At 40.9% G+C, this 21,607-nt stretch overlaps 1 long non-coding RNA gene across 1 annotated transcript in view; it reads right to left on the bottom strand.

Moving 5' to 3' along the window:
- Positions 1-6,567: 6,567 nt before the first annotated feature.
- Positions 6,568-21,607, bottom strand: part of LOC139756540 (uncharacterized) — a 47,898-nt gene continuing 32,858 nt past the window's right edge. The window contains exon 2 of the long non-coding RNA XR_011714375.1: positions 6,568-9,007. This is a non-coding gene — a long non-coding RNA (uncharacterized lncRNA). The remainder of the gene's footprint in view (positions 9,008-21,607) is intronic.

Here is a 21,607-nt window from a genome sequence, read left to right as displayed (position 1 = left end):
CCTCTGTTCTTAACGCTACCTCGCTAATGCGGGAAATGGCGAATAGTTTGAAAGAAAAAGAAAAGAATATATATATATATATATATATATATATATATATATATATATATATATATATATATATATATATATATATATATATCGCTACCTCGCTAACGCGGGAAATGGCGAATAGTATGAATATATATATATATATATATATATATATATATATATATATATATATATATATATATATATATATATATACATATATATATATTTTCATACTATTCGCCATTTCCTGCGTTAGCAAGGTAGCATTAAGAACAGAGGACTGGACCTTTGAGGGAACATCCTCACCTGGCCCCCTTCTCTGTTCCTGCTTTTGGAAAATTAAAAAAACTGAGAGGGGAGGATTTCCAGCCCCCCGCTCCCTTCCCTTTTAGTCGCCTTCTACGACACGCAGGGAATATGTGGGAAGTATTCTTTCTCCCCTATCCCCAGGGAAAATATATATATATATATATATATATATATATATATATATATATATATATATTTTTTTTTTTTTTTTTTTTTCATACTATTCGCCATTTCCCGCGATAGCGAGGTAGCGTTAAGAACAGAGGACTGGGCCTTTGAGGGAATACCCTCACCTGGCCCCCTTCTCTGTTCCTTCTTTTGGAAAATTACAATAAAAAAATGAGAGGGGAGGATTTCCAGCCCCCCGCTCCCTTCCCTTTTAGTCGCCTTCTACGACACGCAGGGAATACGTGGGAAGTATTCTTCCTCCCCTATCCCCAGGGATAATATATATATATATATATATATATATATATATATATATATATATATATATATATATATATATATATATATATATTATCCCTGGGGATAGGGGATTAAGAATACTTCCCACGTATTCCCTGCGTGTCGTAGAAGGCGACTAAAAGGGGAGGGAGCGGGGGGCTGGAAATCCTCCCCTCTCGTTTTTTTTTTTTTTTTTTTTTTTTTTTTTTTTTTTTTTTTTTTTTTTCAAAAGAAGGAACAGAGAATTGGGCCAGGTGAGGGTATTCCCTCAAAGGCCCAGTCCTCTGTTCTTAACGCTACCTCGCTAATGCGGGAAATGGCGAATAGTTTGAAAGAAAAAAAGAAAAAGATATATATATATATATATATATATATATATATATATATATATATATATATATATATATAGGGTGTTTTGGTCGAGGTGGTGTGCAAAGTGCGAGGGTTAGGGAAAATGATTTGGTAAACAGAGAAGAGGTAGTGAAAGCTTTGCGGAAGATGAAAGCCGGCAAGGCAGCAGGTTTGGATGGTATTGCAGTGGAATTTATTAAAAAAGGGAGTGACTGTATTGTTGACTGGTTGGTAAGGTTATTTAATGTATGTATGACTCATGGTGAGGTGCCTGAGGATTGGCGGAATGCGTGCATAGTGCCATTGTACAAAGGCAAAGGGGATAAGAGTGAGTGCTCAAATTACAGAGGTATAAGTTTGTTGAGTATTCCTGGTAAATTATATGGGAGGGTATTGATTGAGAGGGTGAAGGCATATACAGAGCATCAGATTGGGGAAGAGCAGTGTGGTTTCAGAAGTGGTAGAGGATGTGTGGATCAGGTGTTTGCTTTGAAGAATGTATGTGAGAAATACTTAGAAAAGCAAATGGATTTGTATGTAGCATTTATGGATCTGGAGAAGGCATATGATAGAGTTGATAGAGATGTTCTGTGGAAGGTATTAAGAATATATGGTGTGGGAAGAAAGTTGTTAGAAGCAGTGAAAAGTTTTTATCGAGGATGTAAGGCATGTGTACGTGTAGGAAGAGAGGAAAGTGATTGGTTCTCAGTGAATGTAGGTTTGCGGCAGGGGTGTGTGATGTCTCCATGGTTGTTTAATTTGTTTATGGATGGGGTTGTTAGGGAGGTGAATGCAAGAGTTTTGGAAAGAGGGGCAAGTATGAAGTCTGTTGGGGATGAGAGAGCTTGGGAAGTGAGTCAGTTGTTGTTCGCTGATGATACAGCGCTGGTGGCTGATTCATGTGAGAAACTGCAGAAGCTGGTGACTGAGTTTGGTAAAGTGTGTGGAAGAAGAAAGTTAAGAGTAAATGTGAATAAGAGCAAGGTTATTAGGTACAGTAGGGTTGAGGGTCAAGTCAATTGGGAGGTGAGTTTGAATGGAGAAAAACTGGAGGAAGTGAAGTGTTTTAGATATCTGGGAGTGGATCTGGCAGCGGATGGAACCATGGAAGCGGAAGTGGATCATAGGGTGGGGGAGGGGGCAAAAATTCTGGGGGCCTTGAAGAATGTGTGGAAGTCGAGAACATTATCTCAGAAAGCAAAAATGGGTATGTTTGAAGGAATATTGGTTCCAACAATGTTGTATGGTTGCGAGGCGTGGGCTATGGATAGAGTTGTGCGCAGGAGGATGGATGTGCTGGAAATGAGATGTTTGAGGACAATGTGTGGTGTGAGGTGGTTTGATCGAGTGAGTAACGTAAGGGTAAGAGAGATGTGTGGAAATAAAAAGAGCGTGGTTGAGAGAGCAGAAGAGGGTGTTTTGAAGTGGTTTGGGCACATGGAGAGAATGAGTGAGGAAAGATTGACCAAGAGGATATATGTGTCGGAGGTGGAGGGAACGAGGAGAAGAGGGAGACCAAATTGGAGGTGGAAAGATGGAGTGAAAAAGATTTTGTGTGATCGGGGCCTGAACATGCAGGAGGGTGAAAGGAGGGCAAGGAATAGAGTGAATTGGAGCGATGTGGTATACCGGGGTTGACGTGCTGTCAGTGGATTGAATCAATGCATGTGATGCGTCTGGGGTAAACCATGGAAAGCTGTGTAGGTGTGTATATTTGCGTGTGTGGACGTATGTATATACATGTGTATGGGGGGGGGTTGGGCCATTTCTTTCGTCTGTTTCCTTGCGCTACCTCGCAAACGCGGGAGACAGCGACAAAGTATAATAAAAAAATAATATAATATATATATATATATATATATATATATATATATATATATATATATATATATATATATATATATATATATATATATCCCTGGGGAAAGGGGAGAAAGAATACTTCCCACGTATTCCCTGCGTGTCGTAGAAGGCGACTAAAAGGGAAGGGAGAAGGGGGCCAGGTGAGGATATTCCCTCAAAGGCCCAGTCCTCTGTTCTTAACGCTACCTCGCTATCGCAGGAAATGGCGAATAGTATGAAAGAAAGAAAAAAGATATATATATATATGGGCTATGGATAGAGTTGTGTGGAGGAGGGTGGATGTGCTGGAAATGAGATGTTTGAGGACAATATGTGGTGTGAGGTGGTTTGATCGAGTAAGTAATGTAAGGGTAAGAGAGATGTGTGGAAATAAAAAGAGTGTGGTTGAGAGAGCAGGAGAGGGTGTTTTGAAATGGTTTGGTCACATGGAGAGAATGAGTGAGGAAAGATTGACCAAGAGGATATATGTGTCAGAGGTGGAGGGAACGAGAAGTGGGAGACCAAATTGGAGGTGGAAAGATGGAGTGAAAAAGATTTTGAGTGATAGGGGCCTGAACATGCAGGAGGGTGAAAGGCGTGCAAGGAATAGAGTGAATTGGAATGATATGGTATACCGGGGTCGACGTGCTATCAATGGATTGAACCAGGGCATGTGAAGCATCTGGGGTAAACCATGGAAAGTTCTGTGGGGCCTGGATGTGGAAAGGGAGCTGTGGTTTCGGTGCATTATTACATAACAGCTAGAGACTGAGTGTGAACGAATGGGACCTTTGGTGTCTTTTCCTAGTGCTACCTTGCACACATGAGGGGGGAGGGGGTTGTTATTCCATGTGTGGTGAGGTGACGATGGGAATAAATAAAGGCAGACAGTATGAATTATGTACATGTCTGTGTGTATATATATGTGTACATTGAGATGTATAGGTATGTATATTTGCGTGTGGATGTGTATGTATATACATGTGTATGTGGGTGGGTTGGGCCATTCTTTCGTCTGTTTCCTTGTGCTACCTCGCTAACGCGGGAGACAGCGACAAAGCAAAATGAATAAGAAATAAAAATAATATTTGTGTGTGTGCGATTCGGATGAGAAACTGCAGAAGTTGGTGATTGAGTTTGGTAAAGTGTGTGAAAGAAGAAAGCTGAGAGTAAATGTGAATAAGAGCTAGGTTATTAGGTTTAGTTGGGTTGAGGGACAAGTCCATTTGGACGTAAGTTTGAATGGAGGAAAACTGGGGGAAGTGAAGTGTTTTAAATATCTGGGAGTGGATTTGGCAGGAGATGGAACCATGGAAGCGGAAGTGATTCACAGGGTGGGGGAGGGGGCAAAGGTTCTGGGAACATTGAAGAATGTGTTAAAAGTGAGAACATTATCTCAGAGAGCAAAAATGGGTATGTTTGAAGGAATAGTGGTTCCAACAATGTTATATGGTTGTAAGGCATGAGCTATAGATAGGGTTTAAAGATGTGTGGTTGAGAGAGCAGAAGAGGGTATATGTGTCAGAGGTGGAGGGAACGAGGGGAAGTGGGAGACCAAATTGGAGATGGAAGTATGAAGTGAAGAAGACTTTGAGCGATTGGGGCCTGAACATCCAGGAGGGTGAAAGGCGTGCAAGGAATAGAGTGAATTGGAACGATGTGGTATATCAGAGTCAACGTGCTATCAGTGGGTTGAATCAGGGCATGTAAAGTGTCTGTGGTAAACACTGGAAAGTTTTGTAGGGCCTGGATGTGGAAAGAGAGCTGTGGTTTTGGTGCATTATACATGACAGCTAGAGACAGTGTGAACAAATGTGGCCTTTTCCTAGTGCTACCTTGTGCATGTGCAGGGGGAGGGATTTGTCATTTTATGTGTATATATGTATATATATTCACATGTACATAATCATGTATATATGTATATATATTCACATGTACATAATCATAGTTGCTGCCTTCATCCATTCCCGTTACCACCCCGCCACACATGAAATGGCACCTCCCTCCCCCCTGCGAGGTTAGCACCAGGAAAAGACAGCAAAGGCCACATTCAGTCTCTAGCTGTCATTTATAATGCACCAAAACCACAGCTCTCTTTCCACATCCAGGCCCTACAAAACTTTCCAGTGTTCACCACAGACACTTCGCATGCCCTGGTTCAATCCACTGACAGTAAGTCGACCCCGGTATACCACATCATTCCAATTCACTCTATTCCTTGCACGCCTTTCACCCTCCTGCATGTTCAAGCCCCGATCGCTCAAAATCTTTTTCACCCCATCCTTCCATCTCCAGTTTGGACTTCCACTTCTCGTTCCCTCCACCTCTGACACGTATATCATCTTTGTCAATCTTACCACACTCTATCTATTACCCTTTCATTACTTACTCGATGAAACCACCTCACACCTCATATTGTCCTCAAACATCTCATTTCCAACACATCCACCCTCCTCCGCACAACCCTATCTATAGCCCATGCCTTGCAACCTTAGGCATTGTTAGAACCACTATTCCTTCAAACATTCCCTTTTTTGCTCTTCGTGATAATGTTCTCGCCTTCCACACATTCTTCAACGTTCCCAGAACCTTCGCCCACTCACAGATATCTAAAGCACTTCACTTCAGTTTTTCTCCATTCAGACTTACCTCCCAGTTTACTTGTCCCTGAACCCTACTGAACCTAATAACCTTGCTCTTATTAACATTTACTCTCAGCTTTTTTCTTTCACACACTACCAAACTCAATAGCCACCAGCACTGTATCATGAGTGAACAACAACTTACATATAGTTTGTATTTTAATGCACCTATACATGAATTTTTATTTTTTATACTACTACTATTCGCCATTTCCCCCCATTAGCGAGGTAGCGTTAAGAACAAGAGGACTGGGCCTTTGAAGGAATATCCTCACCTGGCCCCCTTCTCTGTTCCTTCTTTTGGAATATTAAAAAAATAAAATATATTAAGAAAATATATTAAAAGGTCATAGTGTTATATGTGATTGCTTTTAGGAATAACAATACTATAAAGAGTATTTTCGATGAAAAAATAATTCAGAAACTTCTTTGTGCTTTGTTTAGAATGTCCCATAAAACATAACATGTTTGTTGAGCAACATGAATTTAGTATAAGAACAGGATAAGAATCAAATGTTTTGTTTGCTCATGTTAAAAATTATGACCATTGTATAGACTAAAGTAATGCTCAATGAATTTTATGTTAAATACAAAATGAATTGTAACTATTAGTGAAAGGTCTATACAAATTTGTCAGCAAGATTTTTAAACCTTTCAAGTACTAAAAGATTTTATGACAATGCCAGATCCCAGTCAGTATCTGGTAAGGATTGTTTACCAATGTCTTGGCTATATCTTTTCCCTTTATATCAACTGACTGTTCTACGTATTCTATCTCTTTCTGGTATCTCCCGACAATGTGATCATTACTCAGAAGTGTACTTATAAACTTACTGCATTTCATTTTCCTGTGGTTTTATGTATATACACACACACACACACATATTTGAGTATTAATACAATTACATGAATATTTATGTAATATAAAAGAACTTATATGTAGATATTTTGCAATTTCAAAATAAAAGTATAATATACATATATTATTATCCTGGGAAGTATTTCATATATATGAAAACAAAAATGGAAAACATCTGTACAGAAGTATTATAATTTCAAATCTGATATATAAATTTATTATCCTTGCTGTAGAAGTATATATGAAATTTTTAAGTCACGTTAAAAACTACGATCACTGTACTTGCTGGAGTAATGCCATCTCAGTTATTAACTCCCCTTGGGAACTTCCCTTCTTTCATTTTCCCCATGCACTCATAACCATATAACAAAAAGACATACACAGACATGCATATTCATACTTTTGTGCCTTTATCCATTCCCAGCGCCACCCCACAGGAAACATCATCGCCAACCCCTGCATTTGTTAGGTACCACCAAGAAAAAAAAAAAAAGGCCACATTTGCCACTCACACTATGTCTAGCTGTCATGTGTAATGCACAGAAACCATAGCTCCCTATCCACATCTATGCCCTACAGACCTTTCCATGGTTTACCCAAGACTTTTCACATGCCCTGGTGCAGTCCACTGACAGCATGTCAACCCCAGTATGCCACACAGTTGCAATTCATTCTATTCTGAGCACACTTTTCACCCTCCTGCATGTTCAGGCCCTGATCACTCAAAATCTTTTTTAACTCCATCCTTCCATCTCCAATTTGGTCTCCTGCTTCTCTTTGTTCCCTCCACCTCTGACACATAAATCCTCTTTGTCAACCTTTCCTCACTCATTCACTCCATACGTCCAAACCATTTCAACATACCCTCTTCTACTCTCTCAACCAAACTCTTGTTTCCACATGTCTCTCTTACCATTTCATTACTTTATTGATGAAGCCACTTTACACCACATATTGTCTTCAAACATTTCATTTTCAACATGTACACCCTCCACCGTACAACTCTATCTATTGCCCATGCCTTGCAACCATTTAATATTGTTGGAACTACTATTCCTTCAAACGTTCCCATTTTTGCTCTCGGATAACGTTCTCTCTTACGACACATTCTCCATAGCTCCCAGAACTTTGCCTACTCCCCACCCAGAATCACTTCCATGGTTCCATTCACTGCTAAATCTACTCCCAGATATCTAAAATACTTCATCCAATTTTCCTTCTGTCAAACTTGCATCCCAACTAACTTGTCCCTCAACCCTGCTGACTTTGATCTTATTCCCATTTACTCTCAACTTTCTCATTCATCAACTTCAGCAGTTTCTCACCTGAATCATCCACCAATGCTGTATCATTGGCGAACAACAACGGACTCACTTCCCAGGCCCTCGCACCCCCAGCAGACTGCATACTCGCCCCTCTCCAAAGCTTTTGCATTTACCTCCCTACCCACCCCATTCATAAACAAATTAAACAACCACAGCCACAGACCAACCTTCACTGGGAACCAATCACTCTTCTCTTCTTATTCGTACAAATGCCTTGCACCCTTGATAAAAACTTCTCAAGATCCATAAATGCTACATACAAATACATCTGTGTTTCTAAGTATTTCTCACACATTCTTCAAAGCAAACACCTGATCCACATATCCTCTACCACTTCTAAAACCACACTGCTCTTTGCTAATCTGATGCTATGTAAAAGCCTTCACCCTCTCAATCACTATCCTCCTATACAACTTACCAGGTATACTCAACAAACTTGTACCTTTGCAGTTTGAACATTCACCTTTATCCCTTTTGTCTTTCTACAATGGCACAATACATGCATTCCGCCAATCCTCAGGGACTTCACCATTATTCATACATACACTGAATATCCTTACCAACCAATCAGTAACACAGATGGAAGGATTGAGGACTGCATTAGACATAATACTGAAGGTGAACATGAAATAACAGTTGACAAAGGATGAATTGCCAGCCAAACAGGCTATCTCCTATAGAGGAGGGCAATTGACTTGAGGAACCTGATACATAACTGACTAAGCTAGTACATGTTTTCACAATTGATACATTATGTATCTTAGATATATTTATCGATTACAATATAAGTAACACCCACACCCAGCTGAAAATCATATCTTCCCAGGAGTGGCTTAATGCAGAATAACATTCATCCACCCTTCTTGACCTCTTGGCGGAGCTGCAATTATCTTGGGATGGTAAATTCACCAGCCACTAGGATAGCTAGGCTGACTTCGGTACAGTAACAGAGCAGGCACGTATAGCAGACATAAAGGCTAAAGTGTGAATCCAGGGCCCAAGGAGCTATCCTTTACATGGGAACACCTTGCTTCTGGTCCATTGTCTGGAGTGGCCACCTCAAGAGATATTGACCAAAGACCACCAGGTGTGATCACAGAAAGGCCTTGGGTCACCAACCCTATCATTGGCAACATCTGCAACTCCAACTGTAGGACTGTTGTTCTCACAATGTCTGCATGGGACCACTGCCAGCTCTGAGAAAGACAACTGTTGTTAGTATGGGCTGGGAAAATGCTTGAGATACTCGTACAGATAAGGCCACTGTCCCTGTTACAGGAGTTATGGACTTCAACTCCCAGCTGTAAAATTCTAAGTACATGTACTAGCTGAGGGCTACCCTACATTAAATACAGGGCTACACCAAGTCAATACATTATTACCTGACAGTCTCTGACAAAAAAGGTAACCAGGCTCATCACTTCTTCAGAGCAAAGTTCAGAGGACTCAACGATTGTGACTAATGCCATGGCTCCTGTGTGTGTGTGGAGGTACTACCATGGCCCCATAATGACGACGTATCCCTAAGTACCTGATGGCGGTGCGACTTTACCAGTAAGGTGCAAACACTCTCTCGAACCAATTCACCCAAGAGCATATTTACAGAATACTTTAAATGTGAATAATGCAGCTGCAGCAAACTTTTGTGGAAATCTCTTTGTAATCAAAAATCACTCATCCTCAACCTATACCATTCTTTCTGTAACTCATAGTGTGACACCAACACCACACTGTTGAGTATCTAACTGGTTACCTGAAGCTCTCTTCAACACAGGTACTCCTAACCATAAGTGAAGTCAAACTAATTAAAACTTCAAAACTTCTAACAGTCTTCATAAAACATCATCTGCCAGTAATCTCATCCACCACTGCTGCTGGCCAATGGTTTCATTAGATCCATGCCAGGTCCTAAGGATATCTCCCTGTCTAAGGTTAGCACTGGGCTCACTCTATTCCTATCAGCTTCTGTACTATGCCCAAGGAGATGTGCATCCCTGAGGTGAGCAACAGGCTTGCAACATCCCTACCAGGTTCTACACTTTGTCCAAGGATATCTACACCCCGCAGTTGAGCAACAGGCTCACTATAACCCTGCAATGTCCTACACTGCCCAAGGATATCTGTACCCCAGAGATGAGCAACAACAGGCTCACTATAATCCTGCCATGTCCTACACTTTACCCAAGGATATCTGCACCCCAGAGGTGAGCAACAGGCTCACTACAACCCTGCCATGTCCTACACTTTGTCCAAGGATACATACCTTCTTAAGGTAAGCAACTGGTTCATGCACACACCAAATATTTTTATCTTGGTCACCCTTTCCTGCATTACCAAAGTAAGTGGCCACCACTAGAACAATATGGCCTCAATTCCTCACATCAACACTACCTTCAACTGACTAGGACCTGAAAATTCAACACTGCCACCAAAGCAATGGTTTCACTGTATCCCTGACAGGTCCTCTTACCTTGCCGAAGGATATCTGCCTTCCTAAGGTAAGCAACCAGCTCACCCACACAACTAAAAAAGATTTTTTACAACCTGTTTCCTCCATCACCGAAGTATGCAAAAAACAGAACAATTGCCTAATTTCTTCACATCCTTTCTATATTTCATGTATAATACACCAAAACCAGAGATCACTATTCACAGCCATACCCCATACAACATTCTTTGGTTCCCTTGACAACTTCATATTCACTGACAAAGTGCAATGACCCCATGTATACCATATGAATTCCTTCTATCCCATGCATTCCTGTCATTCTCTTGCACTCCATTCTTCCATCTTCTCCTTAAGTCTCCCCTTCTGTCCAACCATTTCTGACAGATATGTAATCACCTATTCAAACCATTTTAGTTCTCAATCATTTTTTATATTAATTTATTTTGCTTTGTTGCTGTCTCCCGCATTAGCGAGGTAGTGCAAGGAAACAGATGAGAGTGGCCCAACCCCCCCACATACACGTCCACACATGCAAATATACATACCTATACATCTCAACGTATACATATATATACACACACAGACATATACATATATACACATGTACATAATTCATACTGTCTGCCTTTATTCATTCCCATCGCCACCCCGCAACACATGAAATAACAACCCCCTCCCCCCTCATATGCGCGAGGCAGCGCTAGGAAAAGACAACAAAGGCCCCATTCATTCACACTCAGTCTCTAGCTGTCACGTAATAATGCACCGAAACCACAGCTCCCTTTCCACATCCAGGCCCCACAGAACTTTCCACGGTTTGCCCCCGACACTTCACATGCCATGGTTCAATCCATTGACAGCACGTCGACCCCGGTATACCACATCGTTCCAATTCACTCTATTCCTTGCACACCTTTCACCCTCCTGCATGTTCAGGCCCCGATCACTCAAAATCTTTTCCACTCCATCTTTCCACCTCCAATTTGGTCTCCCACTTCTCCTCGTTCCCTCCACCTCCGACACATATATCCTCTTGGTCAATCTTTCATCACTCATTGTCTCCATATGACCAAACCATTTCAAAACACCCTCTTCTGCTCTCTCAACCACACTCTTTATTACCACACATCTCTCTTACCCTATTATTACTCACTCGATCAAACCACCTCACACCACATATCATCCTCAAACATCTCATTTCCAGCACATCCACCCTCCTGCGCACAACTCTATTCATAGCCCACACCTCACAAACATATAACATTATTGGAACCAATATTCCTGCAAACATACCCATTTTTGCTTTCCGAGATAATGTTCTCGACCCACACATTCTTCAACGCTCACAGAATTTTCGACCCTTTCCCACCCTATGATTCACTTCCGCTTCCAAGGTTCCATCCACTGCCAAATCCACTCCCAGATATCTAAATAACTTCAATTCCTCCAGTTTTTCTCCATTCAAACTCACCTCCCAATTGACTTGACCCTCAACCCTACTGTACCTAATAACCTTGCTCTTATTCACATTTACTCTCAACTTTGTTCTTTCACACACTTTACCAAACTCAGTCACTAGCTTCTGCGGTTTCTTACATGAATCAGCCACCAGCGCTGTATCATCAGCAAACAACAACTGACTTACTTCCCAAGCTCTCTCATCCATAACAGACTGCTTACTTGCCCCTCTTTCCAAAACTCTTGCATTCACCTCCCTAACAACCCCATCCATAAACAAATTAAACAACAATGGGGACATCACACACCCCTGCCGCAAACTTACATTCACTGAGAACCAATCACTTTCCTCTCTTCCTACACGTACACATGCCTTACATCCTCGATAAAAACTTTTCACTGCTTCTAACAACTTGCCTCCCACACCATAAACTCTTAATACCTTCCACAGAGCATCTCTATCAACTCTATCATATGCCTTCTCCAGATCCATAAATGCTACATACAAATCCATTTGCTTTTCTAAGTATTTCTCACATACATTCTTCAAAGTAAACACCTGATCCACACATCCTCTACCACTTCTGAAACCACACTGCTCTTCCCCAATCTGATGCTCTGTACATGCCTTCACCCTCTCACTCAATACCCTCCCATATAATTTCCCAGGAATACTCAACAAACTTATACCTCTGTAATTTGAGCACTCACCTTTGTCGCCTTTGCCTTTGTACAATGGCACTATGCAAGCATTCCGCCAATCCTCAGGCACCTCACCATGAATCATACATACATTAAATAACCTTACCAACCAGTCAACAATACAGTCACCCCCTTTTTTAATAAATTCCACTGCAATACCATCCAAACTCGCTGCCTTGCCGGCTTTCATCTTTCGCAAAGCTTGGGAAGGAGACTTGTGTGAGGAAGTACCAGGAGAGACTGAGTACAGAATGGAAAAAGGTGAGAACAAAGGAGGTAAGGGGAGTGGGGGAGGAACGGGATGTATTTAGGGAAGCAGTGATGGCTTGCGCAAAAGATGCTTGCGGCATGAGAAGCGTGGGAGGTGGGCACATTAGAAAGGGTAGTGAGTGGTGGGATGAAGAAGTAAGATTATTAGTGAAAGAGAAGAGAGAGGCATTTGTAAAACTTTTGCAGGGAAATGATGCAAATGAGTGGGAGATGTATAAAAGAAAGAGGCAGGAGGTCAAGAGAAAGGTGCAAGAGGTGAAAAAGAGGGCAAATGAGAGTTGGGGTGAGAGAGTATCATTAAATTTTAGTGAGAATAAAAAGATCTTTTGGAAGGAGGCAAATAAAGTGCGTAAGACAAGGGAACAAATGGGAACTTCAGTGAAGGGGGGTAATGGGGAAGTGATAACAAGTAATGGTGATGTGAGAAGGAGATGGAGTGAGTATTTCGAAGGTTTGTTGAATGTGTTGATGATATAGTGGCAGATATAGGGTGTTTTGGTTGAGGTGGTGTGAAAAGTTCTCAGTTGTACTCTACTTATATCACATCTCTCACAATCTCATACCTAACTTGATTTATCATCCTCACAATACATGTCCTTATCCATTTAATTTTAATACATCCACTCTCATCTGGTCTTTTGCATTTAATGACAATGCTTTCACCTATATAGCAGTCAGGAATAAAGTATCATCAAATATGCCCATCCATGACCTCTCCTTCAACATGCTCCTCATTGTACACTGGACCTCTACCCTCCCCATGCCCAACTTAAGGTATAGCACTATCAAGAATTATTTACCATCAAACATATCTATCTGTGACCTCCGTCTTTACATGCATCCTTGATGCACCCAGTGCTTTTGACCTCTCATCCATCCTTAAGTTCCCTATAGCTGCTGTGTCCACTTTAAGGTATATAAAATACTCATGGTTCTCAAACTGTCTCACTTCCCTGCTAAATCTTATCTCCTTACTTTTATTTACAACAACTGTCAACTTTTTCCTTCACTTATACTCCAGATTTCAGATACCACTTTCTCCTTAGAGGCTAAAACAAGAGTTGTGTCATCTGCAAACAGCAACTGATTCAACTTCTAGGTCCCAGCAAACCCAAGCATACTACAGGCCCATCCCACTCTCCCTCACATACACCTCACTCATCATTCATCCATAAACAAAGCTATGTTGACAAACTGCCCTTGAAATACACCTTCCCTCATATGTACCAATCTCCCTTTTTGCACATATGCCATCATTTTCACACAAAACTCATCACTACATGTAATGTAGCACATTTACTGTTACACCACATATTCACATCATCTTCCAAAAAGGATGTCTTTTAACCCTATCACAAGCTTTCCAAATCCATAAATGAGATACAAATCCCTCTCTTTATCAATTTCTCAACAAAATTTTTAAAGCAAACTCCTTGCCCTCACATCCAGTGCACCTTCAGAAGCTACAATGATCTTCCCAAATCAGTGCATGCCACCCACTCTCCTAAACCTCTGTAATTCTCACAAAACCTGCCACACACAATCAAGAGGCTTATAGCTCTGTTCTTCAAGCATTCACTTTTGACCCCCTTGCCTTTATATAATGGCACTATACAAGCAGTGACACCTAACTTTGGCCCATACAAATTTTCATAATCTAGATTAACCAATCAATAAGACTGACACCCCCTTCCATGAAAAATTCAAGCGCAGTCCTTCCTTGCTTGGTGATGTAGCTTCTTACACAGCCTCCCATAATGTTGTAGTGTCAAATGCTTTTTGGCAGTCCAGTAATGGATGAGCCACCCAGTCTTTCTATTTTGTCTAGGACTGAGCTCACTCTCCTGTAGTTACACCTTTCTTAAAATTATGCTGTCTCTTACTTAGGAAATTTCTTTTCTATAGAAAGTCATCTACATGCTTTCCGATAATTTCTCGAGAACCTTACACACCACACTCGTAAGTGAGACCAGTTTCTGGTCTCCTTTCATATATATTTAGAAGAAAGGAGACCAGGAACTGGTCTTACTAACATGTGTGGTGTGTAAGGTTCTGGAAAAGATTATGAAAGACCATGATTTTAAGAAAAGGATTTCTACAAGTGAGTTAGCTGTCCTAGACAAAACAGAAAAACTGGGTGGACTGTCTGTAAGTGGACCACCAAAAAGCATTTGACACTATAACTTTATGGGAGGCTGCATAAGAAACTGCATCAGCAAGGAAAAAGGACACATGTCAGAAGGACCTTTTCCAAATGGGTTGAGTTGACCAGCAAAGAGCCACAGGGACCATTAGCCTTCTTGTTCTATGCTAATGACTTGCATGAAAATCTATGGAATTTTACATGAATGTGTTTGCTGATGATGCAAAGGATATGAAGTGAAAAGTGAGGAGCACTGTATCAGCTAACAAGGGAACCCTAAACAGTCTCCAAAGTTGATCTGAAACATGGGTGATGAAAAAAACCACTGAGCAAATGTAACATAATGAAAATGGGACAAAATGAAAGATGACCTTAAAATGATTACTGTCTAATAGGATATAAGCTTCAGGATTCTGTCTGTGGTAAGGTCTTAGGAGATGACATCGTTAACCATATCCTAAGTCATTCTGTTCCGTTTATCTACCACCCTTATACCCAAGTCCATATTAAGGGAGTGGTTAGGGAGACAAAGTGTGTGTTGGGAAATAGAATGGCTTGCAAATATATGGATAAGCAAGCTATTCATATCCTACATAAAGCCAAAACTAGAATATACTTCTCAGGTTTGGTCATCACACCTAAAGCAAATATAGCTTACAGAGAAGGGCAACAAAGATGGTACCAGAATATAGAGAGATAAGTTACGGAGAAAGGGTGGAGGTTTTAACTTTACCCAACTTGAAAGAGAGAGTAGTGCCAGATAAGTGATCTCAACCTTAAAGTTTTTAAGAGAGACATGATGTGGACAGTGAATTGTTCTTCAAGAGATGAAGAGGTATAGCAAACAGAGGGCATAACATGAATTTCAGTAAGAAACTTGTTAAAAATATGTAAAAAAAATATATTCTTATAGTATGAGTGGTGGGTGAATGGAACAGAATTACTGAGGCATGATTATGAAGGCAGCATACATAAATTTACAAGGTTGTATGATGGTAAAGAATGTTCATGAGATGGGGCCCCATGAGAGTAAAACTCTCTCTCCACACAGAATACCATATCTGCAAAACAGGTTGTCTAAAATACAACAAAAAAAAAATGCCCCATCTCCACCCTCACAGTACTACAAAAATAAACAAAAATGTCACACTTACATATTTGTACTTTGTCATGTCTCCTTTGGCCTTGTTTACCATCTGCAGACATCTGGTCATGGAACTGACAAGGTCCACTTCTGGGTCCATGGGGTGTTGCCCTGAATGAGGTGAGGCACTGATGAGGTGTTATAAGACGCAAGCTCGACTTTTATCTGGTTCCAGCAACTCTCAATTGAGTTTACGGTCTGGGGAGTTCCCAAGCCACTCTGGCAGTTAAATATTGTTCTCTGACAAACAATTCATCACCTTTCTAGTCTTAGGGGACACTATCCTTAATAAAAAGATCACACCAGTGAACCTCATAAAAAGGAAGCACCTTATTGTATTTCTCTCCGTTTACTGTAGTCTTTTTAGGTAAGAAGTATAACCTTGTACCCACTGCACCACTAAAGCAACTGCAGCCCATCATAATATCTGGGTGAAATGAGAGCCATACTATTTGGCACTATCTGGTCTCTTCATCCTTCCCTGCCCTTCTCCACTGTTGCTCACTCCGGTCCTTGTATTTCTTTGTAAATACAAGTTGTTTGTATTTCATTTCCTTCATACACAAGGGTTTGGCATACTGCATATGGGAGTTAATATGAAGGTCCTTTTTCAGGTGATGTTGTTAAATGGTGGTTTGAGAGATAATTCCTGTAAGTCTTGGATGGCTTTTCTTAAGTTTGGTAGCTGAAATGTGGGGTAGCTTCAATACTTCTCATCTTAGGTTATCTGCAGATCTATATGTCTTCACGGATAGCTTTTGGTAATGGGGGTGACATTGTCAAGAAGGCCACAAGCACTGGCAAGCAGCTCCCTAATCATGTGCTCTAAGCCACCAGTGTGCTTAGAGATCTCATGTATACCCACATTTCCTTTCTTCCTTGCAAGAATTTCGGCTTTCTCTTCCTTAAAAAGCACAGGTGGAAGTAGTACAGTGCCCAGAAGTGAAATTTCAAATATAAAGTGGCAGCCAGGAGGAATAAAGAAAGAACATCCTTCCCTAAAGATAACTTGTGGCACACTGAGACGGGTTGCTGATGCCCAGACCTTTAGAAACTTTAGCTTCAATGACCAGATGTAGGATGATATCACCCTGAGAATGTCATGTGCTTGTACCCGCAATAAACCTTACTTATGAATCGTCTCTGAAAGCATGTGAGGGGTGGACAAGATTTTTGCAGACACTCATAGGTAATTATAGATAAGCATTTACATTTCATCTTAGATTTTTTACTGAAATGAAAGTTATCCACATACAGTGTCTGCAAAAAACATTATTCATCCCTTATATATTATCAAAGGTGATACATGGCTAAGGTTTATTATGGGTACAAGCACATGACGCTCTCAGGGTGAAATCATCATACATCTGGTCATTGAGACTAATGTTTCTTACAGAGTTGGCATCAGCAACTTGCCTCAAGCTATCTTGAGGGAAGAATCTTTCTTCACTTTTCCTGGCCCCCCACTTCATTTTGAGAACTTCTCTTTGGGTGCCACATTTCTTCCACCTATGCTTCAAGGTGGATGGCTATTTTAAGGAGGAGAAAGCTGAATTCTCACCTGGAATAAAGAAAATGTGGGTGCACGTGAGATTTCTAGGGTGTCAGGAACACACAATCGAGCAGCTGCTTCCTGCAATACTTCATCAGTGCCTCACCTCATTCAAGAGATCAAAAAGACCCTATGGACTCAAAGCATCACCTAGAATACTTTATAGGAACCTTGTCAATTCCAAGTCCAAATGTCTACAGATGGTAATCAAGGCCAAAGGGGATATGAAAGAGTACAGAAATGTGTGACCACCTGGGGAGGACAATAATTTTTGAAAATCCCTGTATTTTTATACTTTCTACTATTCCTAAAGATGAATTAGGTTTAAGGATATCACATTTAATACTTAATCTCAGGTACAAATTTGGATTATTCACAAAATGGATAGGTGTCCTCATGTTTCTTACTCTCTACTTACCAAATGGTGACTACATTTGTACAGTTCCTCCAGATAAATAAGATACAAATTACTATGTTCAAAACTTAGCTTCACATCCTTCCTTCCCATTTAACATTACAAAGACTCATATTTCTCCTATGAGCCAGTCCTACATTTCAAAAACCTCTCAATCTTTTCTCATAATTCTAACCACATTACATGACTTAATCACCTTGGATTATGGAACTACAATAACATTTTTGCATAGCCACTCTTACTTCAAATATTTCCATAAGTAACCATTCTTACTCTTTTACTCACCCTGTATATATACTCACTACTATACAGCAGACAACCAATGAAATGAGTCACCACCATCTATAACATTCTTCCAAACAGGAATATTTTACAAGAGTACTTGCCCTTTCCTGCCTTAACTCCTTTCACTGCAAAATTGTAATAAATACTTTCACATATCTGAAAAAGAAAAGTTTGTATTTGGGGAATATTGATCTATAAAAGACTCGCAAGCAGTTCTTAGTGCAGTTCACATTACAGCTTGAGAGTGGATACGAGCAGATGTGGTCTCTCTTTGTATGTACCTGGCGGCACCTCGCTAGCACAGGAAGCAGCAATCATAGTGTGAAAGAAGGAAAGATATACTTGACTGCCATTTACCATGCTACCAAGGAATAGCCAATAACATACAAAGAAAGGCCACATCTGCTCACGTCCATTCTAAAGCTATCATGTGTACCACACTCAGTAAATGAGTTTTTCTTCATCTGTTTCCTGGCACTACCTTGCTAAAGCAGTAAATGGCAATCAAGTGTAATAATAATAATAATATTTATTTATTTATTTTGCTTTGTTGCTGTCTCCCGCATTAGCGAGTAGTGCAAGGAAACAGATGAGAGTGGCCCAACCCCCCACATACACGTCCACACATGCAAATATACATACCTATACATCTCAACGTATACATATATATACACACACAGACATATACATATATACACATGTACATAATTCATACTGTCTGCCTTTATTCATTCCCATCGCCACCCCGCAACACATGAAATAACAACCCCCTCCCCCCTCATATGCGCGAGGCAGCGCTAGGAAAAGACAACAAAGGCCCCATTCATTCACACTCAGTCTCTAGCTGTCACGTAATAATGCACCGAAACCACAGCTCCCTTTCCACATCCAGGCCCCACAGAACTTTCCACGGTTTGCCCCCGACACTTCACATGCCATGGTTCAATCCATTGACAGCACGTCGACCCCGGTATACCACATCGTTCCAATTCACTCTATTCCTTGCACACCTTTCACCCTCCTGCATGTTCAGGCCCCGATCACTCAAAATCTTTTCCACTCCATCTTTCCACCTCCAATTTGGTCTCCCACTTCTCCTCGTTCCCTCCACCTCCGACACATATATCCTCTTGGTCAATCTTTCATCACTCATTGTCTCCATATGACCAAACCATTTCAAAACACCCTCTTCTGCTCTCTCAACCACACTCTTTATTACCACACATCTCTCTTACCCTATTATTACTCACTCGATCAAACCACCTCACACCACATATCATCCTCAAACATCTCATTTCCAGCACATCCACCCTCCTGCGCACAACTCTATTCATAGCCCACACCTCACAAACATATAACATTATTGGAACCAATATTCCTGCAAACATACCCATTTTTGCTTTCCGAGATAATGTTCTCGACCCACACATTCTTCAACGCTCACAGAATTTTCGACCCTTTCCCACCCTATGATTCACTTCCGCTTCCAAGGTTCCATCCACTGCCAAATCCACTCCCAGATATCTAAATAACTTCAATTCCTCCAGTTTTTCTCCATTCAAACTCACCTCCCAATTGACTTGACCCTCAACCCTACTGTACCTAATAACCTTGCTCTTATTCACATTTACTCTCAACTTTGTTCTTTCACACACTTTACCAAACTCAGTCACTAGCTTCTGCGGTTTCTTACATGAATCAGCCACCAGCGCTGTATCATCAGCAAACAACAACTGACTTACTTCCCAAGCTCTCTCATCCATAACAGACTGCTTACTTGCCCCTCTTTCCAAAACTCTTGCATTCACCTCCCTAACAACCCCATCCATAAACAAATTAAACAACAATGGGGACATCACACACCCCTGCCGCAAACTTACATTCACTGAGAACCAATCACTTTCCTCTCTTCCTACACGTACACATGCCTTACATCCTCGATAAAAACTTTTCACTGCTTCTAACAACTTGCCTCCCACACCATAAACTCTTAATACCTTCCACAGAGCATCTCTATCAACTCTATCATATGCCTTCTCCAGATCCATAAATGCTACATACAAATCCATTTGCTTTTCTAAGTATTTCTCACATACATTCTTCAAAGTAAACACCTGATCCACACATCCTCTACCACTTCTGAAACCACACTGCTCTTCCCCAATCTGATGCTCTGTACATGCCTTCACCCTCTCACTCAATACCCTCCCATATAATTTCCCAGGAATACTCAACAAACTTATACCTCTGTAATTTGAGCACTCACCTTTGTCGCCTTTGCCTTTGTACAATGGCACTATGCAAGCATTCCGCCAATCCTCAGGCACCTCACCATGAATCATACATACATTAAATAACCTTACCAACCAGTCAACAATACAGTCACCCCCTTTTTTAATAAATTCCACTGCAATACCATCCAAACTCGCTGCCTTGCCGGCTTTCATCTTTCGCAAAGCTTGGGAAGGAGACTTGTGTGAGGAAGTACCAGGAGAGACTGAGTACAGAATGGAAAAAGGTGAGAACAAAGGAGGTAAGGGGAGTGGGGGAGGAACGGGATGTATTTAGGGAAGCAGTGATGGCTTGCGCAAAAGATGCTTGCGGCATGAGAAGCGTGGGAGGTGGGCACATTAGAAAGGGTAGTGAGTGGTGGGATGAAGAAGTAAGATTATTAGTGAAAGAGAAGAGAGAGGCATTTGTAAAACTTTTGCAGGGAAATGATGCAAATGAGTGGGAGATGTATAAAAGAAAGAGGCAGGAGGTCAAGAGAAAGGTGCAAGAGGTGAAAAAGAGGGCAAATGAGAGTTGGGGTGAGAGAGTATCATTAAATTTTAGTGAGAATAAAAAGATCTTTTGGAAGGAGGCAAATAAAGTGCGTAAGACAAGGGAACAAATGGGAACTTCAGTGAAGGGGGGTAATGGGGAAGTGATAACAAGTAATGGTGATGTGAGAAGGAGATGGAGTGAGTATTTCGAAGGTTTGTTGAATGTGTTGATGATATAGTGGCAGATATAGGGTGTTTTGGTTGAGGTGGTGTGAAAAGTTCTCAGTTGTACTCTACTTATATCACATCTCTCACAATCTCATACCTAACTTGATTTATCATCCTCACAATACATGTCCTTATCCATTTAATTTTAATACATCCACTCTCATCTGGTCTTTTGCATTTAATGACAATGCTTTCACCTATATAGCAGTCAGGAATAAAGTATCATCAAATATGCCCATCCATGACCTCTCCTTCAACATGCTCCTCATTGTACACTGGACCTCTACCCTCCCCATGCCCAACTTAAGGTATAGCACTATCAAGAATTATTTACCATCAAACATATCTATCTGTGACCTCCGTCTTTACATGCATCCTTGATGCA

This window comes from Panulirus ornatus, chromosome 22 (assembly GCF_036320965.1).
Source record: "Panulirus ornatus isolate Po-2019 chromosome 22, ASM3632096v1, whole genome shotgun sequence".
Taxonomy (NCBI): domain Eukaryota; kingdom Metazoa; phylum Arthropoda; class Malacostraca; order Decapoda; family Palinuridae; genus Panulirus; species Panulirus ornatus.
The sequence above is the reverse complement of the archived record's forward strand: the minus strand, read 5'-3'. Positions and strand labels throughout refer to the sequence as shown.